The sequence below is a fragment of the Mytilus galloprovincialis genome, chromosome 13, assembly GCF_965363235.1.
Source record: "Mytilus galloprovincialis chromosome 13, xbMytGall1.hap1.1, whole genome shotgun sequence".
Classification (NCBI taxonomy): Eukaryota; Metazoa; Mollusca; class Bivalvia; order Mytilida; family Mytilidae; genus Mytilus; species Mytilus galloprovincialis.
Genome location: NC_134850.1, coordinates 68,610,423 through 68,625,741, shown reverse-complemented (window position 1 = coordinate 68,625,741; position 15,319 = coordinate 68,610,423).

Below are 15,319 nucleotides of genomic sequence, written 5' to 3'. Positions count from 1 at the left end.
TTTGGTGATATCCAGTTGGCCCTGTACTTATACATCCCGTCATTGAGTTATTGTTTTATGTCATTTTGTTTTGTATTCATGTCTTTCATTTTTGCTAAGGTGTTTTGTCTATATCCCCTTCTGTGTTTCTTTGTGACGTGACTCTACTTATTCATTCTGTTATTGTGCTATGGTACATTTTTGGAAAATGACGCTTTCAGCGTCTTGTTCCAATACTGCTGACCTGAACTTCCATTACATTTCTCTGCCTTCCGCGCTTGGTTTCGTATATTTTCTTCCCCATTACATTTCTCCGCCTACCGCGCTTGGTTTCGTATTTACTATTTTACATACAAACTGGAATCTGCTTGTATTATCATGTGTAGTAATCAACCGGGAACCACTTTACATACCTCCGGTCCTTCTTATTACCAAACAGATCGAAGTGTACCAACCAATGTAGTTAAAATATTCATAAATCTATTTTTATAACTTTATTGATCATATGAAGTAAAACTAAAACATTGTTAAAACATTAAAGATATATAATTTATCGGGGGAATACTTGATGGTCTTTTCGTTTTACAAACAACTGCCTTTTTTATAAGAAAATATAATATGTCCGTGCTGGTCCACTTTCTACTGGTATAAGACAGGTCGAGTACCGGAAATCCGACTCAATCTTTGTTTACAAAGTTACACCTGTAAAGTCTGTAACAGACTGTATCTGTATGACATGTGAATAAATTGTCGATATAAATGCTGGCTTTAATACAACGGTTTGAGAGAGCGCCGCCGATTTATTGGCGGGGTGGGAGAACAGATTTGAAGCTCTCTACGTTTGATGCGTGCACAACAGTGTCGTCATAGCTGATTCGTCGCGATCACTGTCTTACAAAGGATGAGTTTGCATAATGGGCTATTCCAGAAATAATCCATACCCCCCTATAGAAGGTACATGGGGTTTGGAAAAAAATCCATGGAATATTTGGGATGTGGTTCTTTACAACTATGAACAAGATACTACACCAACAAATGGCAACCACTGAACAATGGCATCTGACTTAGGACAGGTGCATAAAAACAAATGCAGCGCTTTAAACATTATAACAGGAGCCAACCTTCAACCTTACCGGAGACCGTAATGTAACATTACAATATAAAAAAGACCCACTATAAAGTATCAATTGAATGATTGAAATAGATGAACTTGATCACAAAGACATTTAAACAAAAACAAGTAAGCATACAGCTCCAATTATACACTGAATGCCAGTTTGATCTAATCATCTACATGTATGACACAATATAAACAATATTAAAACTTATGTTCATGAAAATTGTTGATCTGGAAATTTTCTGTTGGAAGTTCAATTTGTCTGGAAATATTTATTTCCACAGGATATTTTCTTGGAAATTTTAGTATTATTCTCATTTTTTCCTGGATTACTTTTTAGAATTGAAATAATCTGGAAATTATTGCCAACTTAGAGAATATTTTCTGGAAAATCTGAGATTTTAACAGATTTTTTTTCTGGAAATCCTTAACCTTCTATAGGGGGGTATGGATAATTTCTGGAATAGCCCAATGTACGGTGTTTTACTTAGTGGAATGTCAATAAACTCACAGTAAGAGTTATTCTTTACTTGATTTTCCATTGTTTTCCACAATAATTGTTGCGTGGTATTCTTTGAATTTCTCTGCAGTTATGGTTCTCTTTCGACACCGCATGCTTTTTTTGAGGAATTCCTCTGGTTCAATAGCGTAAATCAGTCCCTCAACTACTTTTTACATAAATACTAACTTTGGCTTGAACTCCTTGTTCGTCCTTGTCTGGAAATCTTGTTGAAGTTCCAGTTTGGCAAGCATTTTGGAGACTTATCCATCCTCTCTTGACTTGTAATCTCTGGTGATAAATTTTGCCGCTTGACATGTTTTATTTTGTTATCGGATAGGGGTCCCATACTATGGTTCCATATTAAATAATGAGATCAATTCGTAAAGGTCTAGTTCATTATCCAATCTGACACAAATTTCAATAACTGGAATGCCATCCAAGTTGAATATATGGTGACCCACTATAACAGCATAATTACTTGGAATTGTGTTTAATACCATGGTTCAAAAGCATAAATTTAAATGGAGACAGAAATTTGACATGAAAGATTGTGGATTAGTGTAAATTAAAATTAGCTAACTATCATGACTATGATATATGGTTCGAATGAATATCAAATTGAACAGAGTTGTTATAAAATATCAATATGACAAAGAAGTGGTTTCAAGTTTCATATGAAGGGACCTGGCTGATATGAAATAAAAAATCAAAGGAGTATCCCTATTTGTCTAATCTTCAAGGTGAAATAAAACAAGTATAACAATATTATGCTATTGTATAAATCTACAGAAATAGAATTTGCTTCAAGTAACAGAAATAACTATGTCACTAGTAACTTATTTAATGAGTATGTGGGTAATTAGTCCTATCACATATGACCTGGGGAGCATTATTTACTTCATAATAATTTGGTTTTAAAGGATACTAGTCCACTTGTATTTTTGTCCGTCTGATCAGTTAAGCCTTTTTCAACTGATTTTTAAAATTCGTTCTTATGTTGTACTGTTATACCACTGTCCAAGGTTAGGGGGAGGGTTGGGATCCCGCTAACATGTTTAACCCCGCCACATTATTTATGTATGTGCCTGTCCCAAGTCAGGAGCCTGTAATTCAGTGGTTGTCGTTTGTTTATGTGTTACATATTTGTTTTTCGATCATTTTTTTTTTACATAAATAAGGCCATTAGTTTTCTCGTTTTAAATTGTTTTAGATTGTCTTATCGGGGCCTTTTATAGCTGACTATGCGGTATGGGCTTTGCTCATTGTTGAAGGCCGTACGGTGACCTACAGCTGTTAATGTCTGTGTCATTTTGGTCTTTTGTGGATATTTGTCTCATTAGCAATCATACCACATCTTCTTTTTTTTTTTATAGTAGTCTGTATTCTTGATTTAGAAAAATGTAATTGCAAGAACAAAATTACGCAAAATTACTTATAGTTCTTTAGATCATTCAGGTAGTCTTTATTTAGTATATACAAAAGAACAGCCAGTAGCCATTGGATATTGTAGATCATTTAAATAGTCTTGACCTTTTTACTAGTACAAAATAACAGCTAGTAATCATTGAATATTGTAGATCATTCCAGTATTCTTGATCACCTATTTATTTGTACCAAAAAAACAGCCAGTAGTCATTGGATACTGTAGATCATTCTTGACCTTTTTGTATTAAAAAAACAGTCAGTTGTCATCTTCACTTCACACACACATATACGAATATCATTTATATGCTTACGAGACATGTTACAATGTTAAACGTATTACGGTATGTGAAAATCAAGACTTGCATAAAAAATATCCCAATATTAGAGGCAGTGGCGTCATTTTTCCTCAGAGCTTTCAGCTTTTTGATTGTTATCTTGTCTTTCAATTTTACTAATTCGCTTTGTCTGTATGCTTTGATGTTTCTTAGTTACACGTGAAATGCCTCTGTATTTATACATCTCTTCATTGTGTTATTGTACTATGGTTATTTAAATTTCTTCTTGAATGTCACGATATTCTATTTGCATTGGCGTTCGAATCCCGACGATTGAAGAAAAAAAATTTCTTTCGCAAATTAGCATATTTAACATTGTTGTGTTGATATTTAGAGTAATTATACATATATAATAACTCTAATTAATAACTTTCTTTAGTTAAATTTCAATAAATTCCATCTTCATGATTTATATATTATGTACATTTACTGTGTTACAACTCTAGATTCTACTGACGATGAAGGGTACGAGTAGGGTACCGAAAGCTAAATATTATTAGTTCAGTCTGGGTGGTCGCGTTGTGTTGTCTTGAATACCCAAATAGCAGGAGTTCAAATCCCGTCGAAGGGAGAACAAAATTTAGCATGATGTGTGTTTTCAGCCGTGTATCACATTTTAATTTACTGGTGATCCAGTGGATGGATTTATTGTAGAGTTGTCACTAGTTTTGACGACCCCCCATAATTATTTCCATTACTGTATCTTACGATCCTTTTTCAAATTACAGTAACACATTGCTACGAACATGACGACCTAGGAGGATAAGCATGATTTCTTCAAAGCGACAAAGGATGGACAAGGCCATTTTGACTCCTCTTTCACAATTCCACTTAGTAGAAGGCAATACTCTATATATATGATAAAAAAAAGTTCAACAGCTATAACTTTTATTACCTACAATAACATGTTTAACCCAACACGACCTAGCACATTTATAACATTTCTGAATAATGATACCCAGTCAGTAAACTCTATATACAAAGCTGGTAATCTACACACGCAGAACATTTGGTTCTGCAATGAAAACCGTGAGAGGATTTTCCGATTGTGCTTTAGTTTAGCGGAGTAATTGTCACCGCTTCAAAAGGTATGTACATTTCTAAATCGCAATTTTCTTATACAACTGATCAAAATATTGAAAATCGGAGAATGCTATGCAGTGGTAATACTTTAACGAAGAGATACATGTATTACTTACTGTTGTAAGTGGAGTTAAACTCCTATTAAAAAAGTGACATTTAGATTTTGAAATGGTTTACTATTTTGATCAGTTGAATAAGAAATTTGCAATATAGAAATGTACATACCGTTTGAAGCGGTGACAATTACTCCACTCAAGCACAACCGGAAAATCCTCTCACGGTTTTCATTGCAGAACCAAATGTTCTGCGTGTGTAGATTACCAGCCGTGCATAGATTAAAAAAAAATCTGATTTTTGCTGTCGTACCTGGGTTGAAATAATCTTACCCATTTTATTTGCGATTAGAAGAAAACTTACAACAAAATTATTTAGCATCAAATGTATTAAAAACAGGCGTATTGTTTCAATGCCCTTTCACGTTTGTATGTCCATAAAACATTGAAATCGATTATGACAGAATCATTGACGATTTTCACGACGAAATCAGAGGAATATGCTTCTGGCGAAGTTGAACCATATGTCTTTGACGAAAGATGTGTGCAGAAGTCATTACTAGAAACCTCTCAATAAATGTCAATAAGAAATTCTAGCTTTGGATCCATCCAATCAATTTATAATAGAAATTTGACGGGGTAGAATACAGCATCAAAAATGTTTAACCCTAACTCTTTATTTATATACAAGACTCACCTCAAGAACTATCAAATTAATGCATTTTACACTTATTTTATGTTTTTGAGCAAAAAAAGGTCATATAAAAAATTCGCCCCGCTACGCTCGGCAACGAAATTTATTATACATACCACTATGAAAAGTCCCCTGTATGCCAAGACACATTAAATGGCATCCGACACAAGATTGGAAGTATAAATTTAAGCCAAGATATTCCACTTTTTGTATCCATTTGGTATGTTGACGTTTTGACACATTTCATGTTTCAAATTCTTTTCTTTTTTCTATATTTTGAATTTGACTTTCAAAAAAGTGAGATAACTCAAATTGTTATTTAAAAAAATGATGTTTTCATAAGCAAAATTTAAGTGTCAGGAGAGGGTCAGAATGCAGGATTTTGCACCATTTATCCCAAAATTTCTCGGGCCCTTTAGCCTAACCCCTGTCGAATATCCGCCTCAACAAGGAGGGATGAGTCGCTTTGCAACCCATATTATTTCTTGCCGTACCAATATAAATTTGGGTGTTACGCCTCTGATTTATACTTAAAAATAAATAAGGAAACGGCGTGCATCAGAGTTAAGCTGGGGTCGCACATTCACGATTTTTACTGCCGTCCTTGACAGGACTATTTCTGATTAAAATTTGTCAAAAATCGAAAATATGGGTGGTTGCATTGGAATGTCCCTCCTAGATGGGAATTTGTATGCGTCTGATCACGTTGCAGGTATATTGCACCCTATCTTTCTATTAATGTATCTCTTTCAAGCGCATCTCCTCCTGAACAACTGGATGGATATTGAAGAAATATTTACATGAGAAAGTTCTAAATGTTAAAGGGGAGATACTCGTTACTTTAATAGTATGGCATTACTAATCTTCTGAGCGAAACATCTTCCTGAATGTTTTATGGATTTTAATGAAATGTATGTCGGAAAAGGTAAGGGAGAGAGAAAAGAAAGGGAGAAGGGAGAAGGATGGCTGGAGAAGGGAGAAGGGCGGGAGCATGGAGAAACCTACCCCCTGTCCAGCCCCTCATAGATATTTAGGTTATCTGCAATCAATTCCATCTTCATGGCTTAAATTATCATGAACTGTGTTACCACTCGAGATTCTACTCACGAGGAATGGTAACACTTGCTTGCGGAAAGCCTTAATTTTAGTTAAGTGTAGGTGGCCGAGTGGTCAATAACGCTGGACACAGTGCAAGCGGTCTTGTCACGATATCCCAATATCATGGTGTTCGACTCATGGTGAGGGAAGAACACAAAAATATGCGGAAGCAGATTTAATATTGTTGTTCTGATATTTAGCCTAATTATGAATATAATATGTGTTATCAGCCGTATATTAACTTCACCGATGAGTTAATGGATGCATATGTCGTAGTCCTGTCTTTAGCCGGGATTGGTACATACGTATAATCTATTTTAACTTTATTCTGTTAAGTAACACTTTGTGTATATTTATTCTTTCTAATGTCAATGTTATCTTAATAATCAATATTTATTTGTAGCATATTTCATGTTAATCCCCTGCCATGAGAAGTATTTAAAGTATTATTTAACCATTCATTAATCATTGCATGATCTTTACATGTTCATACTTTAAGCATGCTTAAAACGTTTTTCAAAAGAAATTATAACCAGGGACCTTGACCTAATTATCATCCAAATTTAATTTTTCTAATACAATCTAATAAATGACTTCTTTTATTTTTTTTCTAAAAATAAGGTCCGGATCTTTGCAAATCGAATTTTCTCTCCAGCAATCAACATTGTGTTCAACTACACAATTGACATTAACATGAAAGAAGACATCCTTTTTTCTTTGTGTTCACAATAATATTATAAAAAATTAAGCCTTTAAATATTTCAGAATGGTTTTTTTTATATAAGTTAATTGTTATATATTTCATTTCTATTCTGACTGATTTGACACAATCATGAAAAATTTATGAATTTATATATTTTCAGCGATTTGTGAGGAAAGATTCATATTTTGACCCAGAAGTTAATTGAAATAAAATTATTGATTTCCTTTAACGTTTTAATGACCAAAAGGTTGTGCCAGTAATTCAAATAAGATCAAGAATCTTTTTGTTGCAATTATTTGGCAAAATATTTAGTTAAATTCACTGAACTATTTGGTTTTGACTTTTTTCCTGATGAATTTCAGAAACCAGATTTATCTACTGTAAAAAAACGTTTGAATGATCAAAAATTTATGAAAATATACATTTCTATTTTTTATTTGTCTTTTGGATTTTCAATGATATTCATACTCTTTACTTGAACTGTAATTACGATTTTGTTTTCGAAAAGATAGATGTGACATCAAAAAGTAAAAATCACAAAATTACTGAACTCTGAGGAAAATTCAAAACGAAAAGTCCCTAATCAAATTGCAAAATCAAAGCGCCCAAACTAACCAAACAATGAACAACAACTTCCATATTTCTGACTTGGTACATGCATTTTCTACTGTAGGAAGTGCTGGATTAAACCTTGCTTCATAGCTAGCTAAACCTCTCACATGTATTGCAGTCGTACAAAATTTCACTATAGTGACAACGATGTGTAAAACAAAGAGACATAATAGGTATAAATGTCAAAAATAGAGGTACATCATTAACGTTGTGTTATTATCTTAATCACTATATTAAAAAACAGATGGAATTTAAAAATGACGGGATACATAAGTACAGACACTGACATGTAAATATGATAAACAACGTCAGTGCCCAAAATCTATACTACAAGACCATCATGTATTATTTGTGAAGTTGATACGGAATATTTATCAATAAGTACCTTCCGATGATTTTTTTTAGAAAAAGGACGACATCAACTTTCTGCTCAGACACTAGTGGCGTTTTACAAAAGTTAGTAGTTGCTGCATGCTCTTGAATACCGAATAAGTTCGGAAATGTATATCCCTTATGCAGGTGAAGTTGGTATATTGCTACTAAGGAAGAGGGAAATTGATAATTTCAAAATTAAAATTAGCTCGTTTGTCATAGATTTTGGTACTGAGATGCTCATTGAGATGACCGTGTGTGTCAAATTCGAGGTATACTTTATTTCAATATGTTTTAGTTTTGTGATTAAGCTTTAAATGTGGCTTATATTCCGAGACAATATATCTGGATATATTACGGTAAAAAGAAAAGTGGAATAGTAGGTAAATGGGGACAAGGCATTGTAGACTTTAAACAACACTTAGCTATTATTTACGTCAAAGGGGGGGACTTTAAACAAATCTTTAAACTACATTGGACTTTAATACTTTTCATTCGGGGAGAGTGGTTAACTTGTAACCACAGTATATGTCTATGACACTACAAGTTTCTAGAGGGGTATGAAAGAGAACACACAAGAGAACAAAACACGAACTAAAGGAAATACTTATTTAAATTATATCACAATAATTTATTTATGAAATATGCACGGTTGACAATAAATCATAAAGACACAAAAGGACAAAACCTTATTGAAATGATATATCACATCAATACAACTATAAAATATGTACAGTTGATAATGAATAAGATACAATATGATATAACCATCACAATATTGTCTAATCCCTCGCATACATCCTGCCAAGTTGTCATATTTTCACCTGCACCATCGTTTTTAAATGGCTGCACGCCTGTTGATGTCTTTTTTCTTGTTCCTATATATCTCCAGAAAAAGTTCATTTTAGTCTTTGGATCTCTATGATAAAGCAAAGATATGTAAATTGTTAAAGCCAGAATGATTCCACTTAATGATATAGTAACAATCATTATGATTAAGAGAAGACTCATTGGATTGGACGTTGCTGGTATAGCCGTTTGTACCATGGACAAAAATATTGCATAAGATAGTAATATAGTTATTGAAAGTCCTATTCGTTCTCCAGATTCTACCGGAAGTAGAAACACCATTGGATTGAGTAATCCAAACAATATAGTAGGAACACACACTAATACTGTGTAATATAAAGGTGAACGTTGTATTGTTAGTGTGCAGATAAATATAGAATATCCATTCCAAATTGACGTTTCACCTTTATATGACTGTAATGACCAGTCCGAATTTGGTGTGAAAAAAGATAGTTGAACAGGATTAGAAGCTGGATTCAATGTTACTGTTTTCGAACTCATACTCAATACGAAGAATCTCAGATAACACGTCTGAGAATCAAACGGAAACTTATATATATTTGTTGTACACTTAGATGACAATACGTCGCTAACAAATATAGCCACCTCACCAGTGTTTTCGAGTGTAGCAAAGTTAGCGTTGTCTCCACCCAACGGTTCATATGTTGCAACTGAGTTTACAAGTAAAAACTTTGGGGTCCAAACATCGGTCAAAGGTACCACTATGTCTTGTGCATTACCATATGATGACGGATTCCAAGATAAGTCCTCGTCTATCCAACTCGCACTTAATCCAGCTGCTAGATCAAGTGTCTGGTCAACCTCTTGAAATCGAGTTATGGTGATCAAAAATATTCTCACAGTAATATTTAGAGGTGAAGAAAAATCAGAATTTGGTACAATTGATTTTTGGTAATTTGAAAATACATCACTATATAACTGTTTTATATTTGATTTACTCTGACATTGAACGTCATATAACAATATGAAACATAGAAACAAAAATCTGATAGATGGAATAATATCCATGTCAGTAAATTAGTAAAGCACAAATAAGTAGCTAGTACTTAGATTAAAATCTTTGTAATGAGCAGGATCCACCTAACAAGTTCTGATAAATATACTGTCCTTTATTATAACCTTATAACCTTTTAATTTGTTTTAATCCCATCTAATTATTGTTACATAATTTACTAATATTGTTTAAATTAGAGATCATATTTAAATGATTAACACACATTATTAAAATAATAAGGAAATACATTAACGAAATGTTATAACGAATGAAAAGAAAAGTCGGATATACGTCTGCATTTCAAAGTATCAAATACATTAATAAAACAAACATATTAAAATGTGACTTATACCAGTAAACAATGTATCATATGTTCTCCGATATGATAAAATTATAACTTTGATATTACGGTATGGCATGGTTTATAAGGTCAAAAGCCTTACTGAAATATAAAAACACTGTACAAACTATTTCTCCTTCGTTTAAATATTTTAACCATTCATCAATTAGTTTAGTTAGCGCTGTTTGACACGAATGACCTTGTCTGAAACCTTACTGGGTTCATTCATGAACAACGGTAGAACACAAATTAATGTAATGATTAGTACTGCTTTCCGTAAACGATGTCCAGTTTGTTGGTATTTGTTACGTATACGCATTTTTAGTGTTAAATGAGTCCAACCAATTACAGATCTTACTCTAGCCAAATGTATGCTCTTGTCTCAATTATTATTAATAACGGACGAAGTAGTATAACGGACATGGTGGTATGAGCACAACCGATAACTGATTTAGAATTTAGATTTTAATTCTTCTTATGAGGGCAGTTGAAATGGTGTGATACATCTTATTACCATATAGCCATCAGGGTTTTAATTGTTTATCAAGTCAAGATCTATCTGCCCTGAAATTTTCAAATGAATCGGAAAATGAGCTTTTCTCATCACTTTACGTCCGTCGTCGTCGTCCGTCGTCGTTAAATTTTACAAAAATCTTCTACTCTGAAACTACAGGGCAAAATTTAACCAAACTTGGCCACAATCATCATTGGGGTATCTAGTTTAAAAATGTGCCCGGTGACCCCGGCCGACCAACCAATATGGCCGCCATGGCTAAAAAAGAACATAGGGGTAAAATGTAGATTTTGGCTTATAACTCTAAAACCAAAGCATTTATAGCAAATCTGACATGGGGTAAAATTGTTTATCAAGTCAATATCTATCTGCCCTGAAATTTTCAGATGAATAGGACATCGGTTGTTGGGTTGCCGCCCCCTATTTGTAATTTTTAAAGAAATTTTGCGGTTTTTAGTTATTATCTTGAATACGATTATAGATAGAGATAAACTGTAAACAGCAATAATGTTCAACAAAGTAAAATCTAATAATAAGTCAACATGACCACAAAGGTCAGTTGACCTCTGAAGGAGTTATTGCCCTTTATAGTCAATTTTTAACAATTGTCATTAATTTGGTAAATTTTTGTAAATTTTTACAAGATATTTTCCTCTGTATCTAAAGGGCCAAGTCTATATAGATAGAGAAAATTGTAAGTAGCAATAATGTTCAGTAAAGTAAGATCTTCAAACACATCACCATCACCAAAACATTAGTTTGTCATGAATCCATCTGTGTCCTTTGTTTAATATGCACATATACCAAGGTGAAGAAGTTTAGAAGTTACTATTAATTGATATTAATTTCAACCATGACTGTATGACATTTTATATTTTAATATTTAATGATGTATTTAAATGAGTAGTTATTGTTGCAAACTCCATTAGAAATTTGAATTGCGATCATTTTTGGAATAAGGGAAAGGGGGAGGTGAAAAAAAGCTTGGGGTGGGGGTCCATTTTTCTTCTTTCAGATTTCAGAAATTAAAAAGAAAATTTCTTCAGATATTTTTTTTTGAGAGGATTAATATTCAGCAGCATAGTCAATTGCTCAAAAGCCAAAAAAAAATATGTATGTTTAAAAGACCACATTTGTTCTGTGTCAGAAACGTATGCTGTGTCAACTATTTAATCACAATCCATTTCAGAGCTGTATCCAGCTTGAATGTTTTGTCCATACTTGGTCCAACTGTTCAGAGTTCGACCTCTGCGGTCGTATAAAGCTGCGCTCTGCAGAGCATCTGGTTTACGGTAGGAAATGCTGGATTAAACCTTGTTTTATAGCTAGCTAAACCTCTCACTTGTATGGTAGTCGTACAAAATTTTATTATAGTTACAACGATGTTTTTAAAAAAAAGGACATAATAGGTATAAATGTCAAAAATAGAGGTACAGCAGTCAACGTTGTGTTATTATTAGTGTTATCAACGGTTAACCAGTTAACCGGTTAACCGTTCGAACGACCGAATACCGAAAACGCTAACTGGTTAAGCGTTGTTTTTTTCAATTTTGATAGATTTGATAAAGATATGTATTGAAATCATTTTAAATAGTTGTGTTTTCTTTAAAAATTGTCGTCGTGGTAATTAATTTGACGGATCAATTGTTTAGTATATTGATTGGTATTGTTAATCCAAAAATATAAAATTAATTAAAACTTGTCTCTCATCTCGGGGTAAGATCTTAAGGAAGCATAATTAGTTTTATGTTTTTTTAACAGTAATTGTTAATCAGTCATACGATTAACTTTTATGATTTACTTCATTATTTCATTTTTGAATGGAATGATAAGACCAATGGAATGATAATGGCGGCAACTAGTAGGATGTGAAAAGTACTAACAAACATTTTGTACGAAATGTGATATTTTTATGTGTGTTTTGGTAACGAAATTTGCAAGAATGTATTCCGAATATATGATACTAGTCAGACTTTCATTGTTATGTCACTATATGCGTTAAATGCTGGTAAAATATACGATTTGTTGGTTCAACCCCAGTTATAAACAAACAAAATGTCCGCCACAAGTGAATTAAAAAGTCAAACTCCTGAGTCCACAAGTCTTCTTGGTGGTAGTAACAGAGGGAGAAGTTCCTCCAGGAAACGTCAATTATCTTCATCATCAGAAGACCAAATGAAACCCCCACCAACCCGTCAAAGATCTTTATCTGTTCAACGCCAATCTAAAGTACAGTCGAGTGGTCCCCCATCGAGTCCAGTTACCTTCAAAACTCATGGTGAAAGCTTTAATATGGCAAAACTTGTACAAACAACTTTATTGAAACCTGATGTATTTCAATCTATTATCAGTGAAATAAAAACAGAACTTATTTCAGAACTAAAAACATCTTTAAAATCAGCTATTACTGAAGCCATTCAAGACGCTATTAAACCACTAAATGCCATTATTAATCAACAGCAACTAAAAATTACATCGTTAGAAACTGAAAATACTCAACTAAAACAACATGTTGACAAAGCACTTTCCGATGCTAGTGAAAGATATGAGAAATTTAGAAATTTGGGCAATGCAATTTTTACCAGTATGGCTGACAACAAGGGTCTAAAGGAGGAAGTGGCTACTCTAAATGCCGATATTGAAGAACTTGAACAATACGGTCGCAGAACATCGCTCAGATTTCATAACGTTCCCTTGAGTAAAGAAGACCTCCAAAAAACAGATAATATAATAGTTGATATTGCCAACCTAAAACTGGGCATGTCACCACCTCTATGTGTCAATGACATTAACAGGTCTCACATCATTGGTAAAATTGAAGGTGGGAAAGCGCAACTCATTTGTAGGTTCCGAAATTGGAAAATTAAAAACTCCATCTATATGTCCAAAAAGAAACTCAAGAACAATTCGGCTCAAATATTTATTACAGAAGATCTAACTAGAGACAGACAGGAACTCATCAAAAGGCTAAATCAACTTAAAAAAAACAAAAAGATTCACTCGTTTTGGACCTTTGATGGTAGAGTATTCACAAAGAAAAATTCCGGCTCGGACAAAATTCTAATAAAATCCTTTCAAGATGTTGAAGATCTTAAGACTGAATAACTTGTAACAAATATGAAAACTAGAACGACTAGCTGTTACCATTGTTTCTTGTCTGAATTAGTTCTGAAATAACATATTATTATCATCTTATTGACATTTAGTTGTACGCAAATACACAATATAAAGACAAACAAGATCAATGTAAAGTATTATTTCTATTTGTAAACAATGATAATAAATAAATAAACTTACCTGTAAAGAATTAAGGTAGCACTACAGTCTAACAGTGATTTTTTTAAGATATTTTTTTTATCACATAACTTTAAAGTAAGTATTATTCTGCACAGTTTGTAAAAATCCAAAAATCATTATCATATCACAACAGGGAGTAAATTGATAATGAAATTATGTAAATAAAGGCACATAGTAATTAATCTAAATATATAGGCATTTAGGAGGGGCTAATATGTCAATCATCTGTTGATGCCAGTGTCCAGCTGTTAATCACTGACCACAAGAAAAATAGTGTGGTCTTATCTCATTGTATCATGTGTATTGCAACAAAAGTAATTTATATAACTTTGAAGTAAACAGTGAAAAGGGAAAGTTATTAAAAAGGAGAAAATCCAAAGGGAAAAAAATCTTACTAAAATGAACAAAACTATATATATATAAGGATAAGAGTGTGAAAGTATCTTTGAAAACCTCTGACAAACTTTAAACTTTTAAGGTTCTTACTACAAACAAGAAGTATATATCTCTGAATCTGTCATTTGTTAGTTTCAGGCACTTTAACCAATTTTAATTTTATGTGAAATTTTTAAATTCCATAAAACTGAAGAATCATGTGAGGCAGTCTATTTTCAGCAAGGGGGATCAGGTCTTAATCTTTTTTGGAACATGTCTTTTATTGCACAATTTTAATGTTCTAGCTAATTTCATAGTATATTTCTTTTTAAAATACAAATGAAATCATTCTTAATAATGAATTTAATAGTGTTAAAAATTGTTTATATGCAGCTGGTTATTCCTGTTATTCTCTTATCTTAGACTGTCTGGAGGGAGGCGGAGCTTTGTCTATATTTAATTACTACATCACAGATGTTGGTCAAATCTGTGACGTCAAACTCCCGCCAAATGCTAAGTTAGTGTTGGTCAGTGCACATATAATTCAAAATTTACAGTATTAGAGCATCAAAGACACAAAGTTTGTGGTTATATTGATAAAATAATGGTGTCAGGACACTCCTGGGGTGTTCTCAGTGGAACTTTTGTATTAATGATGCATTTATAGGGGTTCTAAGGGGGAAATTCAGTTTTTAGACAATTTCTCTGAACAATTTTTCATGAGAATTGTTAGCAAAAAATGAAAATAGAAACTTCATTGGTACCCTTTTTGGTTTGACCTTGATATATGTGATTAAAGGGAGTATTTTCTACAATACCGTGTCCCAGTTTTTGGATAATTTGTTTCTAAATGAATTTATAGTTGTCCAAAGATGAAAGGTGAAATGAGGTTTGGTACCCAGCAGTTAAATCAATATATCTTCTTACTGGAGATATATATCTAAAATCTGAGACAC